Source organism: Erithacus rubecula (assembly GCF_903797595.1).
Source record: "Erithacus rubecula genome assembly, contig: SUPER_Z_unloc_2, whole genome shotgun sequence".
Taxonomy (NCBI): domain Eukaryota; kingdom Metazoa; phylum Chordata; class Aves; order Passeriformes; family Muscicapidae; genus Erithacus; species Erithacus rubecula.
This window is the reverse complement of record NW_027635860.1, coordinates 6,808,700-6,816,636: the sequence shown is the minus strand read 5'-3', so window position 1 is coordinate 6,816,636 and position 7,937 is coordinate 6,808,700. Positions and strand designations below refer to the sequence as shown.

Here is a 7,937-nt window from a genome sequence, read left to right as displayed (position 1 = left end):
GCCCCAAGCGTCAAAGTTATCTTTTCTCGAGATCATCCTCTGCAGTGGTCGTTCCTCCTGTGAGGCAGATCCTGCCTCTCCTTTGGCTGATTTATGCAGCTCCCAAGGCACACAAAGCAGCAGAAAACTGCTAGCTCTGGCCCCAGAATGCTGTCCTCCTGTGGTACTGTCACCATATCAGCCTCACCCCAGTCATCCACAGTGAGAACTTGTCTTAGAGAGATGGATGTTTTCAGGCTCTATTCTTTCCTAGCAATCCTAGGCTGTCAAAGCAACCCTGTGGAAAACTGTCAGACAGCATAAAATCGATCAGCCTCCAGTTAATTTGTGTGACGTGAGCCAGGCTGGTTTCTGTACCAGCATGGGAGCAGAATGTGGTAATAACAGCCTTGTCCCCAGTCCCCCTAAATTGTGCCAGATGCAGTTCAGATTCAGGGTCAGAATCCACAACTTATTACAATGGTAGAAACAGCAAATTGGAAGTTTGCTGCCTAACAAACATCTTCTGGATTATTTTCTATTATACAGCCAGTTCACTGTTGTACTGACAGAAAGCTGCCACAGCAAATCTGCAGCACTGTGCTATTTGGTTGTCCTGTTGCTGCTTTTAGTAGTGAGGATTTTATAGGCATTCCTGTGAAAACCCCACCTGCTGTGGGGTTGCTTTCTTCTTCATAGATCCACACTCTGGCTCCTTCTTTTTGACTGAATTACTAGGCTTCAAAGAAGAAATGCACAGTAGAATATAAGGAGCCAGGAATCATAGAATCACAGAAAAAGTAATTGGTATTACAGTGCATTGTAATACCTTTCTTTATTAATAAAAAATATGCTTAAAAGAACATATTTATTTTGAAATAGGCTGTTTGTTAAATATTCTTCCTAAAATAACCTAAGAAGAATGAAAAGTCTCCATAACTTTGGCTTTTTATTTTGTATAATTTGAGGTGCCTAACAATTCAAAATAGACATTGTCATCATCACAAAGCATGTAAAATGTGGGTGGTGAAGACTGCAGAGAATCCTCAATCCTGATTCCAACAACTCCATTGTTGACCAGAACAGAATCTGGCAGGAATAAAACATTCAGAACTTCTTGGAAAATGAAATCTCAAGTCATAAGTAACACAAGGGAAAAAACCAACCAAACAAGCAAACAAAAAACAATGGCAAATGAGAAAAATATGGGAAGAATTCCAGTGTCTCTCACTGCTCATGGCATTCCTACTTGCAAAACCATTTTTCATTCCTTTCAGCAGAGAAACATTTATAGTGTACAAAGCTTACATTAATCATGAGAATAGCCTTAAGGCAAAAAAAAAAGGGGGGGGGGGGTACAGTGAAAATAACTAAGGTTATTTTTTATATAAGACGTGAAATGCAAATGGAGAGTTTTTCTTCAGCAGATCTTAGCAAAAATCATGCCAGAATTTCAAAATTTGTCCCTATAAGAATAAGCTGTTATTATTATCATGCATTTTTAACATTAGTCCAAACAAGCTCCATAAACTAGTGCTCTGATTTAACTCACATCAAGACTGATATTCAGGATCCAGGACCCAAAAGTAATTTTTTAAATCTTTCAACTCTTTTCAAGCACAGCCTGGCTGTAAGTGGTAATCTGATCTGACACCTATTTATAACGTGCCATATTGTGAGTGTCTCTGCTCCACTCTGGAATCATAAGACTACCTGGATCCAATGTACATTTCTTCCTTAGAAGACCTTTGGAAACAGCCATACATATTTGGTGCTTTTTACACAGTTGTTAAATGTTTGAAACATGTTTGAAAACAAAGCAGCCATTAGCATTGAATTATGGATGGCAAGATCACATATTTTTGCAGGAATAGTAGCCAAATTGTTGTGTGTTTTGCAGTCTGCAGTGTCAATCCTGTACTTTCTCTCTCTTTGTTTTTTTTTCTTTCCATTTGAGAGAGACAATTATTAGGGTTTACTTAGGCAGTGTTGTTCAAAGCAAACTCAAATGTTTAGTGTTTTTAGTGGCAAAAGATACATGCCTGAAAGAGGAGATGTCATCCAGATGGACCTAGATAAACTTGAGAACTTGTGGCATTGGAAGTTTCCTGAGGTCTAACAAGATCAAGACCAAGGTGCTGCACCTGGGTCAGGTAAACCCCTCGTCCCAGCCCAGGCTGGGGATGAACAGATCAGAGCAGCCCTGTGAGAAGGACTTGGGGGTGCTGGTGGGTGAGAGGCTGAACATGACCCAGCCATGGGCACTCCCAGCACAGAAACCAAACGTGTCCTGGGCTGCATCCAGAGCAGCGTGGGCAGCAGGGGAGGGAGGGGATTCTGCCCCTCTGCTCTGAGACCCCAGCTGGAACCCTGCACCCAGCCCTGGGTACCAGCACAGGGAGGATGTGGAACTGCTGGAGGGAGTCCAGAGGAGGGACACCAAGGTGATCAGAGGGATGGACTGTTTCTTCAGCAAGGAAAGAACTGGGATTGTTCAGCCTGGAGAAGGCTTTGGGCTGACCTGTTGGTCAACCCTTCCAGTACCTGAAGGGAGCCTGCAAGAAAGATGGAGCGAGACTCCTTACAAGAGCAGAGAGTGATAGTGCAAGGGGAAATGGCTCCAAACTAAAAGACATTAGGCTTAGATTAGGTGTTGGGAAGAAATTCTTAACTGGGCAATGAAACACAGGAGCAGGTTGCCCAGATTTGCAGTTACCCCATCCATGGAGGTGTTCAAAGCTGGATGAAATTCTGAGAAACCTGGTCTAGTGGAAGGTGTCCCTGCCCATGGTAATGGGGTTTATGATCTTTAAGGTCTCTTCCAACCAAAACCACTCTGTGATTCTATGATACACTGATCACTTATGTTGGCCTTGTTCTACTGTCTTGTTGACATCTTAAACCCTAAACTTCTGAAGATTTACTTGCTAACACATGCCAAAACTCATAGGGACATGAATATGGATAAGGAGCTTTCATTTCAGACTCTATATAAAACAAGATGATTACTGATTAATAATTATGGCCAAGGTCCATCAAAATAAAGAGCTTGAAACCAAAGCCATTGGATGGCCCAAAAGCAAACCCTGGAGGCAGTCAAAGCTATACTTTGAGAAAAATAGAAAGAACTTCTAAATACATAAACTAGGAAAAAAAAACCCAAAAAAAACCCAAAAAAACCACCCCAAAAAAACCCCTAAACAACCAGAAGCAGATATTATCTTGTTATAATGCTCAAGTAGTGAAAGCAAAAATTGTTCCTAAAATACATACAGAGAACATGCCTTGCTCCACTTGCTAACTAGGATTCATGACAAACCAAAAACTTCAGGCAAGGAGACGAAAGGGGAAATGAAAGTGAACAGTGCCTAACTTTGCTGTGCTACCTAAAGGAGAAAGAATATCTCAAAATAAGTTTGATGAATTGGAAGTTCGACATTATGGGAAAAGTGGACCCTTCACTTTCTGATTTTCAGTTCAAATGAACCAATTATTTTGCTGACCTCGGGGTCCAAATTTCAAAGAAAGCTGAAGACAGGCTTAGGCCTGCTGCTATGGCAAATTCCAAAATACCCAATTACTGACCTCAGGAGGAGTCAGCATTCCTGAGATTAGAGTCACTGAGAGTTTACTTCACAAACTCACTTCTAATAATATACTATAGTGCAGACACCATTAACCTGCCTTTTTCAGTTAGCAAATAAGATATGTCTCAAGGCAAAATAGTTATTAACAGCCAGTGGTAGGAGTTACATCTCTAATTGGAAACAGCAACATCTGCAGGGGAGTGTAATAAAAGCATATAACAAGTGAATGTGTCAGTGGATTACAGGGACTCTAGGTAATTGTTCCGTAAGACAGCTTTAGCAGAAACAATGAATATTTCAGGACTTCATAGGTCCAGACTAATTCTGGTCACTGAAGAGTGTCCCAAGGATTAACTCTGTTCTTACTAGCCAATTCGACCAGCATTAAACTGGCAGACATCCCAGATTTCCTTATTATTTGCACTGCATTTGTTTCAATGTTTACATCATTTTGTAGCTAGCTAATTCTCGTTTTCTGCCAGCTCATATAAGGATGCTGTTGAATTACAAAGCCCATTCACATCAGTTGCTTGACGTAGAGCTATTGTGTCCTAGCTGCAAGTTATTCTAAAACATCTTTAGGCCTAAGTTATTCTAATATGAGGGACCTGCTGCTTCTATATACAAAACTCTTCCACTGCTTTTATAATTAAATGCACAAAGCAAAAGCCTGAAAACTGAGCACCTGCTGAGCACCCACAAGCTCCTGGTGAAGCCCATCAGTACTGCAGATATAGAAGCTGAGATATTTAAATGTACAGGAAATGTTTTGTTATTCTCCATGTCTGAGGTCATATTTTGCCTTCTGGATCAAGCTGTACTTCACACAATTAGAAGAGATTTCTAGATCCCTTTGAAAGAAAAACTCTCTAAGAATTTTTCCTAATTTCTCATTTTACATTTTACTCAGTCCTTTCTGAGTATTTTTTCTGCACTTACTTCAGATGACTGAAGAAAGTATGTAGTTTACAGCTCTTCTGTATGCCATTCTAGTGTTTGTCTATGTTTTTGAGCTAAATTTTATTTTGTGGGTGGCAGTGTTAGGTTTTATATTGTGACTTACCACATGCTGGCTGGTCCCTGGCATAATGTCATGTTCTAGATGCACAGCAAATAGATAGTTTTGTCACTTCTTGAAAACTTGTATTTGGCTCTGTTTTCAGGAACAGTAGTACAATAGATAAGCAATCATGTTCTTTTTGACTTTTTAATGTCTGGAACCAGATTACACTTTTTAATATATTTCTGTGCAAACACTGTGAAGGGAACAGCCCACATCCATTCAGCAAAAGCAAAATCTATTTCCATGTTTAGAGAGGGAAAAAAGCATCAATTTCCTTCTCCCTGAAGTTGCAGATGGCAATGATGGCCACATTCTCAAGTTTTATAGAATAATGCCTCAGCCCACAAACTTCTTAAACAGGCAGTCTGCCAGGAGTATATGCTGCAGTTGATACATCTAGGGACTTTTCCATTTCTCATTACTACCTTCTTATTTCTTAAACCTTAAAGTTTGTTTTGGTAGGACTACCACAACCAACACAGCAACATGGTAATCATTCACAGTTTAGAAAGTGAAGTGGTGAAGCAGCTCGGGTGTACAAGGCTTTGTATAGATAATAATGTCCTTTTACTAGATATACCACTTACACTTACAAGCTGTAAAAAGAAAAGCAAACCCCTGAGATGGTTTGAGAAGCAGATGAAGCGCTTATTAGGCCACCAAATGTTCCAACTGCATTTTCAAGAATCTTTGGCCAAGGCAGGTGGAGGTGGTTGTGTTATGGGGCTATTCCCACTGCACCTTTAAAATGCCTTTGCCAGAATCTATGGCTCTGATCAGACTTCTTTCTGTGTTTCCAGGAAAACATAGTAGCAACTGCTGGAAAAGGGAGACAGTGATGTGCACAGTATCCTGAACAGCTCTTAAAATTGTGAGTTTCCTCAAAACTCTGTGCTTTCCCTTGTTGCTCTTCTCTGGTTGTAGCCAGATCCCCACCCCCAGGAGAGGTCAGAGGAGTTGGAAACAGAGGGTCAGACCTACTTCTCTGCTACTAGTGAGCTGGGGCAGAAATCAGCCACTCATTTAATTTGTGAACATTTAAAAAGTCAACAACATTTTTTTTTCAAATTTGCCTGCCCTAAGCATGTAATGTAGTCAAATTAAATCCCTAATAAAGTATCTATGAAATGAAAACCAAACATGTCCATCTTTTATAGTTCCAGCTTCCCCTAATGGAAAATAGCTGTATTTCAATCAGCCACATGTCCAAGCTGTGGTTGTTCTCACAAGTCTGATTTCTTCCCTTAAATGGGATCCATCCGAGAATGTGACACTGTTGTTTCTTTCTGCAGACCTACATGACAGTCAGAAACAGCACACAAATGAGCTCAGTCTCCCTACTGTGGTCCTCCTTAGAGACACTGAGCCCTTCAAGAGCAAGATGAAGATGTTCAGACACTTGGAGGAGCCAGCAGTGCTGGGCTGCTCAGGACAGCTCTGGCAGCCAGCACTATGGTGTGGTGCAGCATTTTGGCATGCCAGCAGCACTGAAGGCAACTTTGAAGAGCAAAGTCCCTCTGAACCACCAGAGTGGTGTAGAGAGCTGCAAGTGGGAATCACAGCTGAGCACAGAGCCCTGAGTGCAGTGTCCTTAAATGGGAGAAGCCAGGCTGACTCCTTGGCATCTCCCACCTAGTTATCTGCTGTTACAGACACGCAGCATGACCCAGCAGAAGAGAATGGGTGAATAGTTACAGGGCTCTTGTGACACACATTTCTATTTAACTCCCTTTGCATTAATCAGGCTGTTTAAGTAGACCCTGATGTAAATATGAATTGAGTCTCTCTGGAGCTGTTTGTTTGCTTCCCTGGGAAGTTTTTGCACAGCAGGAACAAAGCTGTCTCTTATTAAAGCTTCATCCGACCATGAAGGACTGAAATACTGGAATAACTGAGGGTTATTCAGATATAAATAACAGGTTGATTCTCCTGACTTCTCCCTCACCTTCTCTCACCTTTCCCCGGGAAGCATAAATATAGGGCAGATTGCTAGAAAATATTTCCAGAACTTATCTCTAGAAAATATTGCCAGAACTTATCTCTAGAAAATATGTTCAGAACTTATCTCAGTGTCTTGTCTTTTTGTAGGTTCATGCTGTTTGCACAATCAAAGTGTCTGGATTTTCAGCCTTCCAATGTCAATGATTTCCCAAGCTTTGACATACACACTGATAACGATCTAGGAAATTATTTTTTCAACTGTTTATTGTGTGAGTTAAGCATTGCTAAGCCTTGTTGTTTGCACCCTTTCCTGTGGATCTACAAAACTAAGTCAATGACTTTATGTAGGAAATGAAACTGGGCATGATAATTTTAGACAAGTATTAGCTATTCATGATTGTTAAATGTTCCCCATGATATTGATAGCAACAGCTGCTGTTCACAGATGTGGCTTCTTCTTTGCCCTCTATTGCATTGAAAATAGTCTCTTGCACCTAATATTTCCTAATAGCTATACCTGTGTCACTCTGTGCTTTACACCTTCCTCAAGACATCAGGAATTTTTTCTCTTCTACCATCTATAGGGGAGGAGGTGGATTTTAGACTGCTTCAATATGGCCTTTCCTGTGCTACTATCCTTTCTGTATAACTTTTCTGACATTTTTTGTTCTGTCTATCGACTTGCTAGGTATATATGGCTGATCCTGATGGTACTGTTGGGCACTTGGCTAGTAGTTGCAGCTTGCTGCTTCATGCAGTGATGTGGAATATCGCTGTCAAGTCCTCTCACACTGTCTGTCCCAGGTCTATTGGTATATGCAGGTATTCCCTGCATTCAATTTCACCACATCGCCACACAGGAATCCCCCTCTGGGAATCAGAGAATTGTCACAGCCCTAGTGAGAGGTCAGTTTGTGCAGCAGCTCTGGACAGGGAAGCAGCATAGCATCTCACACAGTTATTTGAAGATGAGCAGCTGGAGAGAGACGAGGTTCTGGTTCCCCCCTCCCAGGAGTTTCTGCCCCTGTGAGCTGGGCAGAGCCCTGGGGGCCCACCTGCCCTTGGACACGCTGTGCTTCTGCCCAAGGCTGTGCCAGCCATGGGCCTGTCCTCAGGCTAGTGCTGAGCAGAGCGTGGGGAGATGTGCTCCAAGAGGAGGATGCCAGGAATCAGCTGCCATGGCAACAACACAACACTTTTCTACCCCAACTGCTCCTGCTGACCTGGTCAATCACATTGCACTTTTAAGAACACTCTGTTTCCAATAGTTTGCTCTAGCATTTTTCTATCAGCAGCTTTTCAGAGGCTAGAAATGTTTGAATATTAATACTTTAAGCTACTTTTAAAATTATGAATACAGAAAAAAA

At 41.5% G+C, this 7,937-nt stretch overlaps 1 long non-coding RNA gene across 1 annotated transcript; it reads left to right on the top strand.

Annotated features, from left to right (window-relative positions):
• The first annotated feature begins 2,010 nt into the window (after positions 1–2,010).
• On the top strand, positions 2,011–7,209 carry LOC306814720. The gene is made up of 3 exons (XR_013777228.1): positions 2,011–2,132; positions 5,430–5,500; positions 6,718–7,209. It is a non-coding gene; the product is annotated as an uncharacterized lncRNA (long non-coding RNA).
• Positions 7,210–7,937: the final 728 nt, after the last annotated feature.